Raw genomic sequence first — 22,664 nt, forward strand, 5'->3', positions numbered from 1 at the left:
AACATTTTATTTGCACATAATTATATTCTGCTTGGCTATTATCAGCTTTAGAGCTGGGGGAAGAATCATTTGTATGCAGTCATACATGCGTGAGAAATATGCAAATGGTAGAAAATGGAACTGTGGATGCTGGTTACAAAATATGACGCAACATGCTGGAGTAACGCAGTTGGTCAGGCAGCAACTCTGGAGACCATGGATAGGTGATGTTTCAGGTCGGAGCGCTTCTTCAGACAATTACATTTTGTACGTTGGGGCATTATGAAGTGTTGTGAAAGGCCACACACCTCTATTATGGTGTGTACAGTACACATGGGCCGAGAAATACACAAAGCAGTTGCCACCACCAGTAACAGTAACAAAAATACATGTGAATGCAGGACATTAGGATGCAGTAGAATGACTTTTATCCCAAGAGGAAGGGTGGCATGGTGGAACAGCATTAGAGTTGCCACCTTTCAGAACCAGATACCTGGGTTCGATCCTGACTACAGGCTCTGTCTGTACGGAGTTTCTAAGTTCTCCCCATGACTACGTGGGTTTTCTCAAAAGACGTACAGGTTTGTAAGTTAATTGGCTTGGTATAAATGTAAAACAATTGTCCCTAGTGTGTGTAGGACCCTGTTAATGTGCGGGGATCTCTGGTCAGTGCGGGCTCGGTGGGCCAAAGGGCCTGTTTCCGTGCTGTATCACTAAATTTAAAAAAAACACACAAAAATAATTGCCAGCCAAATTAAATTGCTGCAAGGCTCAGATTGCTCAAAAACCTTCTCAATCCATGTCCATTTCAAATGTCAGCTCAATTTATTATCATGCCTTCTAATCTGGTCCTGAAGAATTTGAAACATAGATCAATGCTGCACAGGAATAGGCCCTTTGGCCCAGCATATCTTTGCCAAACATGCTACCAAGCTAAAATGATCTCCGCTCACTGCATATGATGCATATCCCTCCATTCCCTGTATATTCTTGTGCCTATCCCAAAGCCTCTTAATTGCCACTATCATGTCTGCTTCCAACATTACCCCTGACAGCACATTCCAGACACCCACCACTATCCGTAAAAAATGATCTTGCAATGCACATTTCCTTTAAACTGTGTCCCTATCACCCTAATGCCATGGGAATTTGATGCAGTGTAAACTGCGATGGTGCATCCTGAGAGAACAATGAACCATTTTCTTCTCTCTGGATTATATGGAGAAATTTCCATAAATCCCCATTCCACATTATCAGCTAATTAGTCAGAGGCACACAAGATATTTTCATATACACAAGAGGCTTATTAAAGTCACAATGTATAGCGTGTCGTACTGATAGTTAGTTGTCCAAGTCACTTCAAAATCACATATGATACAATACGATAAAACTTTATTCATCCCCAGAGGGAAATTGGTCTGCCGACAGTCACAACACACAAGGTACACAAAAACCTGAAATTAAAAGTGAAAGCAAAAAGAAAAAGACAAGCAACTGTTAGCTGCCTGCTGTGTGCACAGTACCTTCACTGGAAGAAATGAACAAACAAACACAGACTTATCCACTCGGCAGAGAATTCTAAATTAGAGTGTGTGTGTGCCCCACCCCATCCCCCACACCGGGTCCCCATTGTTTTTCACAGTGGGTCCCCCCAGGCCGGGTCCCCATTGTCTTCCCCTCTACCCTCAGGCTCATCAACCGCGAGGCCCCACTGCCACTGAGGCTCCAGTTGCCACCGAGGCCCACGTTGTCGCCAAAGCTCCCACCGTCGCTGAGGCTCCCATCGCCGCCATCATAGAGGCTCCTTCAGCCTAGACAGGCCTCGCTGCCCAGCTTCCCCGCAGTCCCCTGGAAGGCCTGTGGGGCGAATCGGGTCTACCGGGCGCGTTCTTCGTTCGTCTTTCTGGTCGGCGGCGGCATGGTTGTTTGGCGAGTGGATCGGGCCCTAGGACAATCCCGCCGCGCGCCTGGTTCCCTGGGACACACCGATATTGGAATGTGTGTATATTTGGCAATGCCATTGATAAAATGTTACCAATTCATAAGACTTATATTTTATTTTGACCGCTGTCCTTCATTGTAGAATTGCTAAATAAGGATTGAGCTTTGTTGTTATGGTCATCTTTAAATAATTTAAGGCAATTTACATTGAGCCATACTTTAATTCCAAGATTCGAGTGCCTAAGTCAGAAACCATACCTTGCTATCGAAAAAGTAACCTATTGTATGTTATTGTTCAGAATGCATGGGATCATAAGATAATATTGCTCATTCCAATAGTGTCATAGGTCTCACATTTATCATTAATCCCACTAGAACACAAATTAATGTAGACTACATGTCGATCAGCATAAATTGAGTGCAGCAGTAGAGTTGCTGCCTTAAGGGCCTGTCCCATTTGGGCGTCATTTGCGCGTAATTTACGCGACATCATTTACGCGACACGACGCGTGCGTGGCATGCATTACGCGCGCATGGTGCGTGGTGACGTAGGCAGTCAGTCAAGTCAAGTCAAGTCAAGTTTATTCATCACATACACATACGAGATGTGCAGTGAAATGAAAAGTGGCAATGCTCGCGGACTTTGTGCAAAAAGACAAAAAAACAAACAACCAAACAAACTACAAACAGAATGGAACAGAATCACATATTCTTTTACATATTAAATATTGTGGGCGGAAGGAAAAAGGGGAAAAAAACACCAATTTTAAAAAAAGCAGTAGGGTGGTACAGTAAAAGGGGCGCAAAATGGCCCTTTACAGTGCCAGAGACCCGGGTTCTTTCTGGACTATGGGTATTGTCTGAATGGAGTTTGTAGGTTCTCACTGTTACCGAGTGGGGTTCCCCTGGGTGCTCCAGTTTTCTCACACATTCCAATGACGTACAGGTGTGTAGTGTAATTGGCATTGGTTGTAAATTGTTCTTCCTGTGTAGGATAGTGCTAGTGTACGATGATTGTTGGTTGGCGTGGACTCAGTGGGCTAAAGGGTCTCCACGTTGTATCTCTGTACTAAAGTAAACAAATCATTAGGTACAAGTAAAGTCCCGAAGTAACACAAAAATAAAATGTTCAGTAGGGGTTAAGTTTAACTCTTCTAACACAAACAAATGATATATAGGATGTTGAACAACTCATGGTCAGAGATGTATTTCAATTATTAATGTGATGTAGACTAAAAATAAAAAAAAGCTCAATGGAACAGAAAATATAGAGCATGTCTCGGAGGATTATAGTCTCAAAATCCCACCCCCACAAATTTTTTTTTTACACTTTTCACTTGAAAATGGGTTCCGCTGCCCCTGAGCATTGTGTGATTATTTGAAGACAGTAATCACGAGAAATGTATCTGTCTGCAATTTGAAGATACCATCATTGTTATGCTCTGAGGTCTGTTGTTGCAGAAGGATTAGTAGATGAAGAAGCTGGAAATGTGGATGTATTACATTTAGGCTTTTAAGTTGATTACAATTACTGGATTTTTGATTTGCACACAGTTTGTGCATGTCTTTGGACCATGATGTACAGCTAATGCCAGATTGACTACCATCTGTGGCATTGGTAAATTCAGGCCCTTAGAATAGTTGTTATGAGATAGTGTCTCTGATTAAAAGTAAGTGTTTTAGTTTAATTGCTTCTAACATTTGGATGTGCAGGGTGACTGTTTCCCAGAAGTGTTCATCTATTAGGAACTAACTACACTTTGAAGCATTTCAAGTTGACCTGGATGAGCAGAATCTATTTCCTCAATACAAAAGCTAGTCAAAGAGAGAAGCTATTTTGGAAATAATAAAATCCTATCTTTGTTACAATCAAGTGTCACGGGAAAAATAGCACATCCTAATGTTTCCAAACATTCTTTCATTTAAAACAGCAGAAATTAATAATTACAAACAATATTTCGGAATCAGTCAGCAGATGATAACTAAAAATGAGCATCAGATATAGGTGATTTAGTTTTGCATTTTAAAATACATACATATATATATATAAAGATATATATTGCAGGTTTCGTCATTGTTGTCATGGTTATGAGTGCAGGGATCACTGTAATTGGTCAGATATCCAGCATTTTGGTGATTACATAGTTGCTAAGGAAAGCTTGTTCTCCAATGCGAGATGCTCTGATGCACACAGCTAAAAGGCAAATAGTCTGTGCAGTTTAAACATTCAGCACTTTTGCTCTGCAGTAAAAGGTTATAGAGGTATTGCAGATGGGTTTTACTGCCTATTTGAATGATGCATTCCATGATATAGAGAAAATTAATCATCAAAACTGCTTTCCTAAAGTTACCACATGCCATTGGCACTCAGCATTTATCTTGCTTGGTTATTTAATCAGGTTGCATGTGGTGGATGGGGTCAAAATGACTGGAGAGCATGAACTTACTGACGGTGATATAAGGGACCCTGGCTGCTGCATCAAATGATTGCTGTTTCCAATTATGACTCCTGCACTATTCATTGGGTTACTGCAGCCACAGCTAACCCAATGTTGTGAGTACCTAGTGCTATTTCAAGCTACCCTGCATCATTAAAAGGGGAGAGGCACAACTGTGGTTGATGGTGCTTCCATTAGTGAGCTGGGAAATATTCAACAGTGATGATACAAAGGATATTTCAATTCCATCAAATAATGTACTTGGGTGGAAAAGATGGAACAGAGGACATCCACTTGGACAGGTGCATGGATAGGAAAGGTTTAGGAGTGATATGGGCCGAACATGAGCAAATGGCACTTGCTTAGATGTAGCTTCTTGGTCCGCAAGGACAAATTATGCTTCAGGGCATTTCCATTCTGTATGACTCAATGAGAGAAAAGGTTTTCCATACCCTTCAGGATGTTGTGGTAAAGTGTTCCAGGCAAATCTTTATTTCAACAGCAGCATTTCTTAGTCTAACTTAGCTCTTCTTAATTTCCTCTCAGATCTGTCGATTCTCTGACTCCCGGGACCAAAAGACCTCCCGAAACAACTCTTGGCGCCGTGAGGTATTGACTAGCAAAACCTAACGCGACCGTTGAGACCTGCAGCCTGCTGACCTCCCAGAGACTCTACTGTCATCCCCACCCCCCTGGAGCTGCTGATCCCACAACTGGTCCTCTGGGTTCGACCGAGAACAGACCCCAACAGGAGTAGAAAGCAGAGTACTCAATGGGCCAAATGGCCCTCATTCTATTCCTATAACTTGTGAACTTGAGAACCAGCAAGTATAATTTATCACGCTAACAATGCTCCCTTTAATCTCCCCTCTGGCCTACCACAACCAATGAGTTTTTCTAAGTCAATGTCAAGATATCTCAGCCATTCACCAATATACCCTTCAGGATTCCAAAACTGCCAGCCTATGTGACCAGCAGAGCTGCCATCACTGACGTCCTGTCTCCGAATGCCTGCACTCGCGATCGATTGTTGCCATCTGGCCTCCTAGCCAAGCCACAGCTGCCTGCTGCTGCTGGGAATTTGGTTTGCACACAGGCTTTCTGGATCTGGAAGTCCACAAGACCATCTGCAGTCTTCCTAGCTGAAGCATGCTTCCACCAGCCGAGCTGCCTTGTGAAGCATCCTTAAGGCACTTCACTGGCACAGTGGTACAGCCTCTGTCTCACATCATAAGAGACCTGGGTTCATTCCTGATCTCTGGAGCTGTCTATGTGGAGACTGCACATTCTCCCCGTGCACCACATGGGTTTTCTCCGGACGCTCCGGTTTCCTCCCACGTCAAAAACACATGTGGGTTTTGTAGGTCTGTTGGCCTCTGTAAAGTGCCCCTAGTGTGCAGGGAGTGGATGCAGTAGAACTAGTGTGAATGGGAGATCGACGGTCAACGTGGACACAGTGGGCCTCCGGGACTGTTTCCGTGCTTTACCTTTCAATCAATTCAATTAAAAAACATAACTGCAGTTTGCTCTCTGCTGCTGCTCCTTCCCTGACAAGCCTTTCCTCCTCCTTTTTAGTGTTAACGCTGGATCTTTTATGTATGCAGATACTTCCCTCACTTTGAACAGTAAAGCATGTTTCTTTTTTTGCTTGATTGTTTCTTGTACCATTGCTTGTCCAGAAGAATTATCATCTTGATTTAGGACCCCCTATTTGCTTTGATCTTCGTATCAAAACACTTCCCTGTTGAATTTCAGAACATGTGTATTTGTAGTGCTTAACACAATTTGTTTGAAGCACAATGTTAGTTTTTAATTCAGAATCTGCACAAACAGAGCAGAGGCAGACTCCTTCGCTGTAGGCGGCTGACCAGTTATCTACACAAAATTCAATACATGTCAACTCTTCAAAAGGTACTGAGCTCCAGCCAGGATGTAATTTGTGGAGAAAGCTTCTCTCAAGACCCTGCAGTGCATATTTCTAGCTGTGAGATGCTGCATCATCCAAACATTGATCTCTCAAAATAGATTAAAAGTCTTTGTGTTTCAGAATCCATGCTTTGCTTTTTTGAAACATTCCCTCTTTTTGTCTTCACTGCACTTATTCTGCATTCTCTGAAGATACTTTCTCCTAGAGTCATAGAGTTGTACAAGGGTGGAAACATGCCCTTAGGCCCAACTAGCACACAGCGACCAACATGTCCCAGCTAAACTAGTCCCACCCGTCTGCATTCGGTCCAAATCACTCAAAACGTGTGCTATCCACATACCTGTCCAACTGTTTCTTAAACATTGGCATAGTCCCTGCCTCAACTACCTCCTCTGGCAACTATTGCTCATGCTAGAACATAGACATCTGCCATTCATTTTTTTTTAAAACAACTATAGCATTTGTTACCACCATAGCTCTAAACTATAACATTTGGTGACTCCAGCCAGAAGATTATGAGCTCTCACAGTAGGAGTGTCTAAAATTGGAGGACCTAGGCCCAAAGTGAGAGGGACGGGGTTTAACGGGAATGCGTAGGGTACATTTTTCATACAAACAGCAGTTGGTATCTGGCACAAGCTTTCAGAAGAGGTGGTGGAGGCAGGAGCAGTGACAATATTTGAGGCATCTGACAGGTGCCTGAATGAACAAGGCATAGAGGGATTTGGAAATAATGCAGGAAAGTGGGATTAGTAAAGACTCTATGACTCCAATAAAGATAAGCATGATCAACGGCATAGACTTGTTGCTAGCTGCCTCCGCCCATGGTCTGGCTGTCTTTTTTTATTTTGGTATGTTTAGAGTGTTTTTTTAGGTTGTTTTTTTTCCCGGTATTTTATGTGGGTGGAAGCGGGTAGGGTAAGGGGGAAACTGTCCTTCAGTCGCTCCCTGGCGAGGATGCGACTATTATCCGAGTTGCTTCCTCGCACCCCCCCCCCCCCCCCCCCCCCCGCGACTTTAACATCGCGGAGTCCTGGGACCCTCTGCTGGGGATCGCCAGCGTGAATCTCCGCCCAGCGCGGCCTGTGGACATCGGAAGCCGCGGACTCCGGTTGAAGGTGGCCGATGAGAGGTTCTCGGCAAAAAAGGGCCTGAACATCGGGCCACCCGTAGCGGCGAACACGAGGTGCTCGGGAGGCCCCGACCACGGGTGAACATTGGGGAACATCGGCGAGGAGGTTGACTAGACTTTGGTTCCTCCCCTCACAGTGGGGAACTTTGGTGCTGCTGTGGGGATGTTTTGTGTTGTGGACTGCTGTGTTCTGGGCTTTGTGTTTTTTTTAAATATTATTTTTTTTTGTATGACTGTAAGAGAAAAATAATTTTGTTGCCTCTTCATTGAAGACAATGAAAATACATTAAATCAAATCAAATCAAATCAAATCAAAGCAAGACTTGATGGGCCAAATGGCCTAATTCTACTACTATTCCTTATGACCTGAAGACACAGTGGGCCGAAGGACCTGTTTTTTTTTTATGCTGTACATCTCTATGACTCCATAGATTGGAAATTAATCACCTGTCTACTTACCTGCATTCTAATTACAGTAGGCAATAATATAAATATGCACATTCCCCATCTGCCTTCCAAGTGCTGATTAAACCATATTTAATAGGCCTTAAATCATCAGTGATTATGGGCCTGCTGCCATCAATAAAGGTGCTTAGTGCAGTACGAGCAGTCCCCACTTACTCCCCTGGTCAAAGGATTTCCTACGAGTACAATGTTTCCACATGGCTTAAATAGGAAGGAAGATTTAAACCGGCAGAAATGTTAACAAAGTTTAGCCAAGGCAGCGAATCAATCAGCATTTGGACACTGAAAAGATTTTATCTGGAATCACAATCACACCTCTGCTGTTATGCCTCAATAATTTGCCAGCATGCATGTTCCAAGTAAAATGAAAACTGATCTTCACATCACCGCTCCTGCTCATTCTAATTTTACACAAAGATACATCTGAAAGCCAAAGAGGCAGTCTTTTTTTTTTGCTCAGGCCGAATGAAGTTCATTTTGCAAGTGGGAGTTGAGAATGCTCATTTCAGATATACATTATGTGGATAATGCAGCACACGCAGCTATTCTTGTTGCTACAACAGTCAGTTACATTTCTCTGGGCAATCATTTTTAAGATAAGCCATCAATGCTGTTCTTATCAGAATGTTACACAGCATCTTTGCACAAAACATCGGTTAAAAAAATTCTTGTTGTGATAAATAACAGATGCACTTGTTAAATGGCAGCAGCAGAACACATGGTGTGCTAACACTCAGTCTATTCAATATTGTTTCATGGGAAAATATGTTTAAAAAATTATTTTCAAATTAAGCTCAAGGGAATAATAATTTCTGATATAGTGACGGCTCTGTTATCCTAGCTGCTGTTATTGCAAGAATTCAGTTACTTGCCAAATATTGTTAAGCAAAATCTTTTACATCAGCCATTAGATTTACATGAGGATTTTCTTGTTGGTGTGGACATGTGAATGCATGATGCATTTATTCCAAGGCACAGTGTGAGGAGAATGATATAGCAGCTCTTCATATCCCATGGTGATTCATTATATTCCTGCCACTACAAACAGGTTGAAGGAGAACCCACACATATGTTATGAATTGGCAATGGGAACATTCAGAGTGACCTTGTATAAAAATGAAAATGAGACAAATTCTGTGTCAAGCAAGACACAAAATGCTCGAATAACTCAGCAGAATAGTTGATATTTCGGGTTAGAACCCTTCTTCTGAAGGACTCTGAAGAACAGTTCCGATCCAAAACGTCACCTATTTTTCTTCTCCATAGATGCTGTCTGACTTGCTGAATTAGTCCAGCATTTTGTGTCTAACTTTGATATAAACCAGCATTTGCAGTTCCTTCCTACACATTTGTGCAAAACAAGATGATTCACCGGTACGTCTTTGGAATGTGGGAGGAAACCGAAGCACCTGAGGAAAATGCACGCGATCATAGGGAGAAAGTACAAATTCCATTCTTGCTCTCTGCAGTTTTATACATACTTTTAGTTTAGTTTAGTTTAGAGATAGAGCGCAGAAACAGGCCTTTTGGCCCACCGAGTCCGTGCCTAGCAGTAATCCCCGCACATTAATACTATCCTACACATACGAGGGACAATTTATACATACATCAAGCCTGTATGTCTTTGGAGTGTGGGAGGAAACCGAAGATCTCAGAGAAAACCTACGCAGACCACGGGGGAGCGTAGAAACTCGGTATAGACAGCACCCGTAGTCGGGATGAATTCCGGGTCTCTAACGCTGCAAGAGCTATAAGGCAGCAACTCTACCACTGCGCCACCATGCTGCCCTTGATTCCTCTCTTTCCCAGTTCTGACAAAAGGTCATACACCTAAAGTGTTCATTCTGTTTCTCTCTCTACAGATGCTGCCATACCAGCTGAGTGTTTCCAGCATTTTCAGTTTCTGTTTCAGATTTCTAGCATCTGCAGTTAAATTTATGATTTTTATAACCTATTTTTTTTTCTAATAAGGCAGAGTTGAATTGCAATGAATGAGTAAGAGCCATTAAACTAGACAGCCATAAAGACCAGGAAACCGCACATGTGTAGGAAGGAATAGCAGATGCTGGTTTACACCGAAGATGGATATAACTCAATGGGTCAGGCAGCATCTATGCTGAAAAGGAACAGGTGGCGTTTCAGTGCAAGACCCCTCTTGAGATTGAGAGTCGGGGAGAAGGACCCGAGAGATATGAAAAAGTACATAGAACAAATTAATTAAAGATACTGTATGCAATGACAGATCAAAGCCAGCAACGATGATCAAGGAAAGGTGGAGCCCACAATGCTCCATTGTTGGTTGTGTTCCGGTTTCTCGGTGTCCATATCGCTGCTGACATCTCCTGGACGGACAACACGACAGCGGTCATCAAGAAGGCTCAGCAGCGGCTGCACTTCCTGAGGGTCCTCAGGAAGCACAACCTGGACTCTAACCTGCTGCTGACCTTCTACCGCTCGTCCATCGAGAGCCTGCTGACATACTGCATTACAGCATGGTATGGCAGCTGCACCATGGCAGACAGGGAGAGGCTTCAGAGGGTAACCAGGACAGCGCAGAGGATCATTGGCTGCCCCTCTCCCCTCCCTGATGGACATCTACACCTCCCGCTGCCTTAGCAGGGCAAAGAAGATCATCAAAGACAGCTCCCATCCTGCGTTTGGACTGTTCGACCTGCTGCCCTCTGGAAGGCGCTATAGGTGCATCAAATCCAGGACAAACAGACTCAGGAATAGTTGCTTTCCGAGAATTATATCTACTATAAATTCAAATTCACACATGCACTGACTACACCGCCCAACACAGACTTCCATCTGTATATATGTATATATGAATGTAGCGCCGCAGAATTTGTGCACCTATTCCCCCCCCCCCCCCCCCATCTCCCTTCTGTTTTTTGTTTTCTGTCTCTTGTTTTTTGTGCTAAATTGTATGTATGCACTGAGTACGAGCAGCTTTCAGTTTCACTGTACATGTATAGTGACAATAAATGGCTTATCTATCTATAACGAGTAATACAAACAGTAAAACTCAGCAGGACGACAGTGAAACTAGTACAACGACTAGGGTCAGGGAGGGACAGAGTGAGAAGGAATTGAAGGGTTGACAGAAAGAGGAGATTTGTGATATCATCTGTCCCTGTCTGGAATGGCATAAGAAGCAATAATAAGTGCCTGCTCCATCTCAAGATTCCTAGTTTGGAAGCCTTGGTGTACACAGTTGGATGAGTGAACGTTTCAATACATTTGTGAACTCTTTGAACATATTTGTTACCAAAAGCAAGCACCTTTGAGGAAATCAATGGTGAAGTTGAGCGCATGTTTCCACAAAGTAGTGCTGTGCTGGAGAGCAAGAAAACCATTTATCCAGCTGGAAGTAGACTGGGATGGAAAATCTTTCATCAACGTGGAATGAAGTAAAACAATGTTTTGTTTACCAAGGTAGTGCGAACATTTTAGGATAATTTCAATCCCAAACCCTCAGAAACTGTGGACTCAGTCTCTCTTGACTATATCTCTCCCAAGGTCATTCAGTTATGGAGAACTGAATCAGCCTCTTTGGTTCACCATGTTCATGCAGTTCCTGTTACAGTTTAGTTTATTGTCGCGTATATCGAGGTACCGTGAAAAACATTTGGTGCGTGCTATCCAATCAGCAGAAAGACAATACATGATTACAATTGAGCCATTTACAGTGTATAGATATATGATAAGGGAATAATGTTTAGTGCAAGGTAAAACCAGAAAAGGTCAATCAAGGATAGTCCGAGGGTCACCACAGAGGTAAATAGTAGTTCAGCACTGCTCTCTGGTTGTGGTAGGATGATTCAGTTGCCTGATAACAGCTGGGAAGAAACTGTCTCTGGATCTGGAGGTGTGGTTTTCACACTTCTATGCCTGTTGTCTATGGGAGATGGTAGAAGAGGGAGTGGCCAGGGAGCAACTCATCCTTGATTATGCTGCTGAGGCAGCGTGAGGTATCTTCTTCTTGCGTATGGCATGCACAGCCTAAATCAAAGTTTCCCTGCATTCCATTCATCACAAGTACAGTAATTTATTTGACAAGAATACAAGACCTGTACATATTATTCCAAACGCAGTCTTACCAGGCCTTTATAGAATTAGAGAAATGTTCTTATCCTTTTACTAAAATCCATCTGAGGTTGTTAAACCTTTATCAGCAGCCGAGGTGATATATGCCCATCCTTCACATAATCTTCACACAATGATTCATAGGAGGAAGAGTCTAAGTTGCCATGTTTTTAAGCTGAGTGGAGTTAAACATATCTGCACTCTAGACTACGAGTGCAATCTATGTGAGAGAGACTGTGGGTTACTTTTCAGCATGATGGTGTCAACAACAGTCAACTGTTGCAGAAGGCCCATAATGGTGACTTACTACAAACTGTATAGAAACTGTACAGCACTACAGAGTGACATCATGAACTCGCACAGGAAGAAGCAGTAGCCAGCAAGTTGAGAAAACTTTGGAGTTGTGAGGATCATCTCAAATTAATGATTATACTGTCAGATGCCAAGCCACAGAAGATTTTCTGTTTGAGCATTTTCAGTTTAGGGATCTCAATGCTTGAAGTACTGCAGATGGGTAGAGATGGATATACAGTAGTACTTGATGCACAGGTTCCGGGTGAGCATTAGGACCCAGGTGTCAAACTACAAATTTGAGTCTGTGATTGAATCGAATGGAAAACCAAATAGGTTTCACTGCTGGAGATTTTGCTTCAATTTCAAAGAGACCAAGAGGTTACCGACTGCTTGTCTTTATCAAGTGAAATGATAAACATTTGCAGCTGCTGCCTATTGTATCAAGAGGAGATTTCTAAGCCCTTTTGACCTCAATGAGTGTCCATGTTTGTGCTCTGATTCCAAATATCTATTTGTATACTTAAACGCAAGTGTTCTTGAGTGGACCATTTGATGAACACTCTAACATTTATCAATGGGAAGAGCTGCCTCCATTTTCAATGCAATGGGTGGTAGCCTTGAAAAGTGAAGGCAGCGTCAAAAAATGAGACATAACATTTATATTTCTTCAGGCTGGTTGAAACTGACTATTGGAACTTAATCATTTAAGTCTTTTGTTCTATGAAAACCATTGTTGCCTGGCAAAGAATTCGCCGAATCATAAAATATATGGCAGAGAGAGGGACTAATTAGTCCATCGCTTCTTGCCCCCAGTTGAAATAAAGTTCCTCAAATTAACCTCATCTCCGCAAGCTTTATCTGGGTCCCTGCAGGTCCTAACGTTTCTTGTGCACAACCAATTCATTCATAAATGTGATGTTGGTTTCCGTCTTAACATACAGTACTCCCACCCTCAGGCTGAACACGCATCTCCTCATTTTCCCTTTCATTCTTCTGCCAATTAATTAAATTGATACCTTGACCTCTTTCCTCAGGAATAGGACATTTCTACTTACACTTTCCCAGCACATCAGAACTTTATGCTGATCAGTTATCTCCCCACAACCTCACCTCTAGGCATTAGGATTTGTTCACAGATAGACTTTTCCTGTCCCGGAAACATATTTTTATATCTCTTCATGTTATCAATCCTGTCGGGTGACTGCCATTGTACACACAGATGAAGATATGGCCGAAGTTGTTACAGATCCAGCACAACCTCCTTGTTTTACTTCAGCTGATAAATGTAAGCAACCTCAGTGTCTTTTCAATGTTTTAGTGTAGTTTAGTTTAGAGATACAGTGCGGAAACATGTCCTTCAGCCCACTGAGTCCGCACGAAACAGCGATCCCAGCACATTATCACTATCCTACTCACACTAGGGACAATTTACACATACACCAAGCCAATTAACCTACATACTTGTACTTCTTTGGAGTGTGGGAGGAAACCGAAGATCTCAGAGAAAACCGGTTACGGGGAGAATGTACAAACTCCGTACAGATAAGCAGCTGTAGTCGGAATGAACCCAGATCTCCGGCACTGCAAGCGCTGTAAGGCAGCAGCTCTACCGCTATGCCACCGTGGCTGCCCATTTATTATTGCCCAGTCCTGCAGTTTTTGATTTGCAAGGATTCCTTTGTCTCTTGCCACTGCTCAATGTGTAGCCATTTATTGTACATTTGAGCAGAACACCTAATGCTGGAGGAACTCAACGGGTCAGTGTCGGTATCTGTGGAGGAAAGGGACAGGCAACGTTTTGCATTGGAATCTCTTGACCTGAAACATCACCTGTGAATGCCCATCACAGATGCTGTCTCGCCTACTGAGTTTCTCCAGAACTTTGTGCGTTTTTTTTCTCAAGATTCCAGTATCTGCTGTTCCTTGTGTCTCCATTACTTCTTTGCTTTCTTTGATACATTTCCTCAACTGCAAGAAACCAAACTTGGCTCCACTAAATACAATTTTTTCTGCAAACCTAACTGGACCATCTACAAGTGTAGGAAGGAACTGTAGGTTTAAACCAAGGATAGTTTAAACCGAGGATAGACACAAAATGCTGGAATAACTCAGCGGGACAAGCAGCATCTCTGGAGAGAAGGAATGGGTGACGTTTCGGGTCGAGACCCTTCTTCTAGTCTTGAGACCCTTTTGAAGACGGGATCTAAACTCGCCAATTAGGTTGCCACATAGGGACAGGCCCTTTAATGTGATCTTCAACAAAAAAACACGACTTTTTCTTTTGGCATTGTGCCAATACATTTCTTGCCCCAAGTGTTCTTTCAACACATAGTGAATCTCAAAAGAAGCAAACCTGCATTCATACAGAAGGAAATCACATACTTTGAGCTGAAAGTGGGTGCAAATGGATTGCAACAACTAAAAGAAAGTGGAAACGATTCACAAGGGTAAGGAATCCAATGGAAATCCAATTCATTCAGTCCAATCAGATCCAGTGAAGGGCTGAGGCAGGCGAGTTGCTGAAGGTCAGTCATGCCCCTGTCCCACTTAGGAAACCTGAACAGAAACCTCTGGAGACTTTGCAGTCCACCCAAGGTTTCCGTGCGGTTCCCGGAGGTTGCCGGAGGTTGCAGGTAGTGGAAGCAGGTAGGGAGACTGACAAAAACCTCCGGGAACCTCCGGGAACCACACGGAAACCTTGGGTGAGGCCCAAAGTCTCCAGAGGTTTCCGTTCAGGTTTCCTAAGTGGGACAGGGACATATGGAAGGTGATGTACGAAGGTTTGGTATACAGGAGCTTGGCAGAGAATGAGGAAGGATTTATTTTAATGCACGAGTCCTGATGGGTAAGGTGGACGAACTCAGGGCATGAGTATGTATGTGCACCTGGACGTTATAACCATTGGCGAAACCTGGCTAAAAGAGGGACAGAACTGGCGACTTCATTATGGAGGCTATGGGCATTACAGAAGAAATACACGTGGGAGTAAAGGAAAGAGCATGTTATGTTTTGATTAATTGATGCTGATAGTTCATCCTGTGAGGCTATTGGGTAGAGCTGGGAAATAAAAAGGGGACAATCACCTTGTTGGGTATGTCAGAGGAGGTAGTTGAGGCAGGTATCATAATCACATTTAAAACATATATTTGGAAAAGTGTGGTACAATGGCACAAATTGCCCCTAGTGTGTAGAATGTAAAACAGGTCTAGGGTTTCGGCCCGAAACATTGCCTATTTCCTTCGCTCTATAGATCCTGCTGCACCCGCTGAGTTTCCCCAGCTTTTTTGTGTACCTTCGATTCTCCAGCATCTGCAGTTCCTTCTTAAACACTAAGATAGAACTAATGGACATGCCTGCAGTCATACATACAATAATACAATAATAAACAACAACATACACAAATTACCATTCGCCACAGTGAGTCCTCCAAGCATCTCCTCACTGTGGTGGAGGCAAAAATCTTAGGGCTGCAGTCTCTTCCCTCCTCTTCTCCCTCTGCGCTGAGGCGATACCCCACCGGGCGATGGTACAACCAGTCCCGCGGCTCACCGAACCCCGCAAACGGGCCGGCTCAAACACCGCGGCCCGGGGTGGTCGAAGCTGCCGCCCTCCAGTCCAGCGGACGCAGCCGCTGGCCCGCGGCTGAACCCCGGACTCAGGTCACCGCCACCAGAACGCCGTCCCAGCCACCGGAGCACCGTTCCAGCCCCTAGCCGGATCGCCCTCACGTGAGTGCCGTTCCTCCCTCGAGCTGGGCCGCTCCGACGGGAGCGCCGTACCTCCCTCGAGCTGGGCCGCTCCGACGGGAGCGCCATTCCACCCTCGAGCTGGGCCGCCCCGACGGGAGTGCCACAGCCCCTCACGGGAGAGTCTCAGCCCCGCGCCAGGCCGCCCTCACGGGAGCGTCACAGCCCCTCACGGGAGCGCCGTTCCAGCCCCGAGCCGGACCGCCCTCACGGGAGCGAGCCCAGGGCAAGTCCTGACTGGCTCTGCCTCCAGAGTCTCGAGGTCGCCAGCTCCACCATTAGGCCTCAGCGCAGACGGAGGCAGAGAAGGGGGATACGACAAAAAAGTCGCATTCCCCCCTAAAAGCCAAAAACTTAACTAGACAAAACGGAAAAAAACAACACAAAAAAGTAAAAACAAACGGACTGCAGGCGAGCCGCTGCTGCCAGGGCAGCGCCGCCACTTCTGGATGAAGAAAGTTTCTGACATGAAATGGCACCTATACCTTTTCTCTAGAGATGCTGCCTGACCCGCTGAGTTACTCTAGCATTTTGTGGCCATCTTCGGTATAAACCAGCATCTGCAGTTCCTTCCAACACATCTTCATAAGTCTGCTCTGCTCTCACTGGAATTGTATGGAGTGACCCAACTTGATAACAATTCCAGTATTACTTCCCTTGTTCTTATATTGTGTGCTACACCCTGAAATAAAACATCCCAATGGCCTTTTTACTAACCTGTTAACCTCTCCTGCCTTTATGTATAGAATCCCCTGCATGATCTATCTGTTCCTTTACTTCTTCAATGTGTGTTTTTAACATGGCAGTCAAATAGATTTTGGAAGATATTTTAGTTTTGTTTTATGAATAGCTCAAAAAAAGAAATCTGAAGATGAATATGCCAGAACCAACTGTGGAATTAGTTCCAAGTGTACTCATCTGCTGTTGAGAATTAAATCTGACCTTGAGTTTGAATAATGGCGCGTTGTGGCGGTGGAATTGCTATTTTATCCTGCTTTCAACAATTGGACTAAGGTTAAAACCACTGGGATTACACAGCCAGACAAGTACAGAATCTCTCCATATGTTAAATGTTTAATAATAGCAATGGCTATCTCGGGCCAGTGACATAAAGTTTGAGATTGAGCACATCTCAGCGTGGAGTTTGCTGTATAGCCTAATCATAAATTCAAAAATTAAATAGCGCGACAGAAACCTGATAGGAATACATAAATGAAGCAGGAAGAGATGATAGAACCTCCCAAGCATGCTGCATCACTTAATAAAGTCTTGGATGACCTTCAGCCTCAAGTCTACAATGCTCTCCCATCTTCATATTTTCCGAATCCTTTCGCTTTTAAAATCCTATTAAGCTCAGTCTTATGGATATTCAGTGACTAAGGCACCACAGGTCTCTGGGATGTAGAGTTCTAAAGATTACGTCCCTCTGCATAAAGGAATTTGTTCTCATCACAACCCTGAATAATCAACCTCCTTTGTGTGAGACAATGCATACTTGTTTTAAGCTCTCCAACCTAAAGAAACAACCTCTCAATATGTTACCTATTTGTGTCTCCAGAGATGCTGCCTGAGCCACAATTACTCCACTACTTTCTGTTTTATTTTGGAAACCAGCATCTGCAATTCATAGTGTCTCAATATTTATCTTGTCAATCACAGAACATAGCTTAGTTTAGTTTATTGTCATGTGTGTATCAAAGTACAGTGAAAAGCTTTTGTTGTATGCTAACCAGTCAGCGGAAAAAACTATACATGATTACAATCGAGCCATCCACAATGTACGGATACATCATAAAGGGAATAACGTTTAGCGCAATGTAAAGTCCGATTGAAGATAGTCCGTCAATTTGTAGATTTAATTTGATTTGTACTTGGCTGTACAGTCATGCGTGTATGAGAAGTACCATGATGCCAAATTACATATCTCTTTTATTCCATATTCTCCAAGCCTTCACGACAAAAGGCCAAACCTGTTTTTGCCATCCTATTTGCTTTTTATATTTGCATCTCATGGATTAGTTCACCAACAGACATTGGTTATTGCTGTTGGCCAGGAATGTACTGATCAATGCCATAAAATGTGGGCTTTCGATGAGCCTGGGCAAGCTTTTGCTAGTTTCGATCTAGTTCGAGAGAGAAACAACAGATTGCAGATGCTGGTTTACAAAATAAGGTACAAAGTGCTGGAGTAACTCAATGGGTCAGGCACCAACTCTGGAAAATATGGATAGCTGCCGTTTCATTAAATTTTTTAAATGGAAGAAGGGTCCTGAGCCAAAACGTTACCTATCCACATTTGCCAGAGATGTTGCCTGACCCATTGAGTTACTGCAGCACTTTGTGCTTTTTTTCCCCGATCTAGTTCACGATATGTGGGCCACACATTGGTATGGAAATTTTACATTTAAAAACTAAGAAAGATAAGAATGTTATATTTAATTATTTATACATTTTGCAATGATATAAATATTTTTAAATGTCTTAAAGTGTATTTTGAGATTTTGTTTTAATTTTTAACGCATTTTTAAATTGCTTATTTAATTCTGACTGTTTTTGGAATGCTGTTGAATGTCAAGGTAACTCAGCTGTGTGTAAAAGACCTTGGAGTCTTGCTATTTCAGATCAGGACAATAAATATAGCCTTCCAAATATAAATTTGATAACTGTGCAACTAATCTGTACTCAATGATGACGGAAGTTGGTGACCTGTACTTGGCTAAATCCAAGCAATTCTGTTTTCCTATTCTTTCTAACGCACCAAATAATATTCCCATATCATACACTAGATGCCTCTTTATTGCTCCCTCCCTCTATTCCATTACAGTCTCTTCATATCTTGGGCCCTGTGACACTTTACCATAACAGGAATGTGGCTGTTCCTTCGCTCATTGCTTTCTAACCTTTTCTCATGCCGATTTGTGATTTTATACTAAACTAGTTTAGAGATACAGCACGGAAACTGGCCCTTTGGCCTGCCGGGTACATGCCAGCCAGCGATCCCCGCATATTAACACAATCCTACACATACGAGGGCTAATTTTTACATTTACCAAGCCAATTAACCTACAAACCTGTACATCTTTGGAGTGTGGGGGAAACCAAAGATCTCGGAGAAAACCCACGCAGGTCAAGGGGAGAACGTACAAACTCCATAGTCGGGATCGTACCCGGTTCTCCGACACTGCAAGCGCTGTAAGGGAGCAACCCTACCTCTGTGCTACTGTGCTGCCCAAATCTGTGTGGCCTTATTTTAGGTAACAACCTTTTCCATAGTACTTTATTCTCTATCCACACTTATTACCGGGGTATATTCACTATTCTCCCCTTATCTATCCTTCTGGTTACATCGTTACAGATGTAAATTGAATTTGTCCAAACAAAATTTTTTTCAACAAACAATGCTGAATCAGCTAATACATATTATGGTTTTCCAAATCCCCTGTTGATACATCCTAAATCGTGGATCCAGCCTTGAGTCAGAAAGAGAGACCAGGCTAAATAATCTAGAGTTCTCTGACTTCCTCTGTTCATTTCTTATATAAAGTATGGTGTGATATTTGCTATCTGCTGGGTTGCTCCAGAATGTAGAGAATTCGGGAAAAATATTGTTCATTCATCTTTGGCACTGTCTAATTTCCCTGAGCTGGTGCCAAAGGGTATTGGGTTCAGTCCCCTTCATAACTGCTCTAATTTCTTTTCAACAAGATTTTTAACAAAATCTCAATAACCCGTGCCTGCCTTCTCCCCATATCCCTTGTGATCATTATGCCTCTAATGTTCTCAATTCCTGTCTCTTCTGCTGTGAAGACAGATATAACTGGCACAGTGGCAACGTTGGTAGAACTACTCATCTATTGTTTCCAGAGGCCAGGATTCAATCTTGACCTTAGGCTGTGCACACCATACACAAGAAGAAGAAGAAGAATCTTGACCTCCAGTTCAGTTTGCATTTTTTCTCTGTTTCCAAGCAGGTTTCCCACAGGTGTTATAACATGCCAAAGAAGGGCAGGTTGGTAGCTGAATTGGCAACTGTAAATTGCTTCCACATTCCAGGTATTAAAAGTATTCCCCACGTTTATTACTGGGATTGCACTGCGCTAGAACCACAACTGGTTAAACAAGTGTTTTGGGTATCAATACTATGCTTCCAAGTTCAAGATCACATACACAGATTTATCGGAGAAATTTTTAAGAAGGAACTGCAGATGCTGGACCAATCAATGGTATTCAAAAATGCTGGAGAAACTTGGCGGGTGAGGCAGCATCTATGGAACGAAGGAATGGGTGATGTTTTGGGTCGAGACCCTTCTTCTATCGGAGAAGTGTTATATCTTTTAATTGTGTTTAATGAAAGAGTTTTAGACTGCGTTTTGCTGCATCAAGATCTCCATCAAATCCCAACGCAGGTCAAACATGGTGAGCAGCTTTGTTACACTCACTTTATGCCTCGGGACATAACCAGGTATTGTAGACCCAGCTAAATGAATCAATCAGGTAGTTGATGCACGACTTACAATATCAGACTAGGTCTAGCTCATTTCTCACAGACAATCAACATCAGTGTAAGACGATTTCAGAAGAACAGCCTTCCCAGTGTCTAGGGCAGTAAATTATGCAATAGAGTCATAAAGTCGTACAACACCAAAACTGGCTCTGTAGATGACCACATCCATGCCGATCGGTTTTGCTCATCTATATTAATCGTGCTTGCAATATAGTCCATATTCTTCCATGCATTGCCCATTCAAGTGCTTGTATCTCTTAAACATAGAAACATAGAAAATAGGTGCAGAAGGAGGCCATTCGGCCCTTCGAGCCAGCAACGCCATTCATTGTGATCATGGCTGATCGTCCCCAATCAATAACCCATGCCTGCCTTCTCCCCATATCCCTTGATTCCACTAGCCCCTAGAGCTCTATCTAACTCTCTCTTAAATCCATCCAGTGATTTGGCCTCCACTGCCCTCTGTGGCAGATGATTGTATCATCTTCTCCAGCAGTACATTTCCAATGATCAACCACTCTCTGTGCAACAGAATTTTACCCTTTAGATGCCTTTAAATCTCTGTTCTTTTACCTTAAGCCTATGTCCTTTTGTTATTAATCTCCCTTTTCATTTGAAAAATACTCCCGATCCCATTTTCCGATGGCCATAATTGATCAAATGAGATCATTAGTACCTGCACCATTTCTCCTAAGCCTTAGGGTCTAGCAGTGACTGTTGGAACTTATAGCTGAGTTAACACCATTCAGTATTGTCGTTGACGTTTAAGTAGATACCATTAGAATTGAGTGGAGTTGAGACAAGCTTTGATGCTTCATTCCCTCTTTTAAAATAAATCAATAGTTACAGGAATAAAGGTTTATGGGCATACCACATTCCCTGCAGAGTACATGTCATGAACTAACCAGAGGGTGGAACCTAGTGATCATGAGAAATGCAGGGTCAGAAAATACCTTTGTGCGTTCTAATGGGCCAGAGAAACATCAGCATGTTTTAACAAGAAACCATGTACCTCCTTCAGAAAAATAGAACTTAGAAAATTATAGCACAGGAACTGGCCTTTCAGTCCGCGATATATTTGCCAATCATGATGCAAGGGAAACCAATCTCATATGCCTGCAGGTAATGCATATTCCTCCAGCTCCTGCATGTTCACGTGCCTATCTAAAAACCTCTTATGATCTTAGCATCATAAGTGATAGGAGTAGAATTAGGCCATTCAGCCCATCAAGTCCACTCTGCCATTCAATCATGGCTGATCTATCTCTCCCTCCTAACCCCATTCTCCTGCCTTCTCCCCATATTGTCTGAAACCAGTACTAATCTCTGCCTTAAATATATCCGCTGGCTTTGCCTCCAGAACCGGAGGTTGCAGCAAAGAATTCCACAGATTCACCACCCTCTGACTAAAGAAATTCCTCCTCATCTCCTTCCTAAAAGAACGTCCTTTAATTCTGAGGCTATGGCCTCAAGTCCTAAACTCTCCCACTAGTGAAACATCCTCTCCACATCCACTCTATCCCACTGTTATATCTGCCTTCACCATCACCCCTGCCAGAGTATTCCAGGCACCAACCACCCTCTCGTCCAGTGCACTTCCCTTGAACTTTGTCCCTCTCACCTTAAAGCTGTGCCCTCTAGCCTTTGACCGTTCCACGGTGGCTCAGTGACAGAGTTGCTACCTTTGATCATGACTATGAGTGCTGTCTGTATGGAGTTTGTATGTTCTCCCTGTGACTGCATGGGTTTTCATGAGGTGCTCTAGTTTCCTCCCGCATCCCAGAGATGTACAGGTTAATTGGCTTCTGTAAAAACTGTGAAGGATCAAATTAATGGGCGGGTTGGCATGGGCTCGGTGGGCCAAAAGGGCTGTTTCCACGCTGTATCTATAAACTCTAAACTCTATCCTGGGAATAGGATCCTGTGTTGTCATCTCATCATTGATATACTTCTATCAGGTTTTCCCTCAGCCTCCATGAAATTAACGTGTGAGACCAGATTACCTTTTAAAAGAAGTAATCTATCAAGTTATATACCATAATAAAAAAATATATAATTTTGTTTTGGGGGTGAGAAGCATTCGTCTTGAGATGACCAATGTATTCAAGAATCCAAAAGGACACTTGCCCAACTCAGAAAAAAGCAGCAT

The sequence above is a fragment of the Leucoraja erinacea genome, chromosome 32, assembly GCF_028641065.1.
Source record: "Leucoraja erinacea ecotype New England chromosome 32, Leri_hhj_1, whole genome shotgun sequence".
In the NCBI taxonomy this organism is placed as follows: domain Eukaryota; kingdom Metazoa; phylum Chordata; class Chondrichthyes; order Rajiformes; family Rajidae; genus Leucoraja; species Leucoraja erinaceus.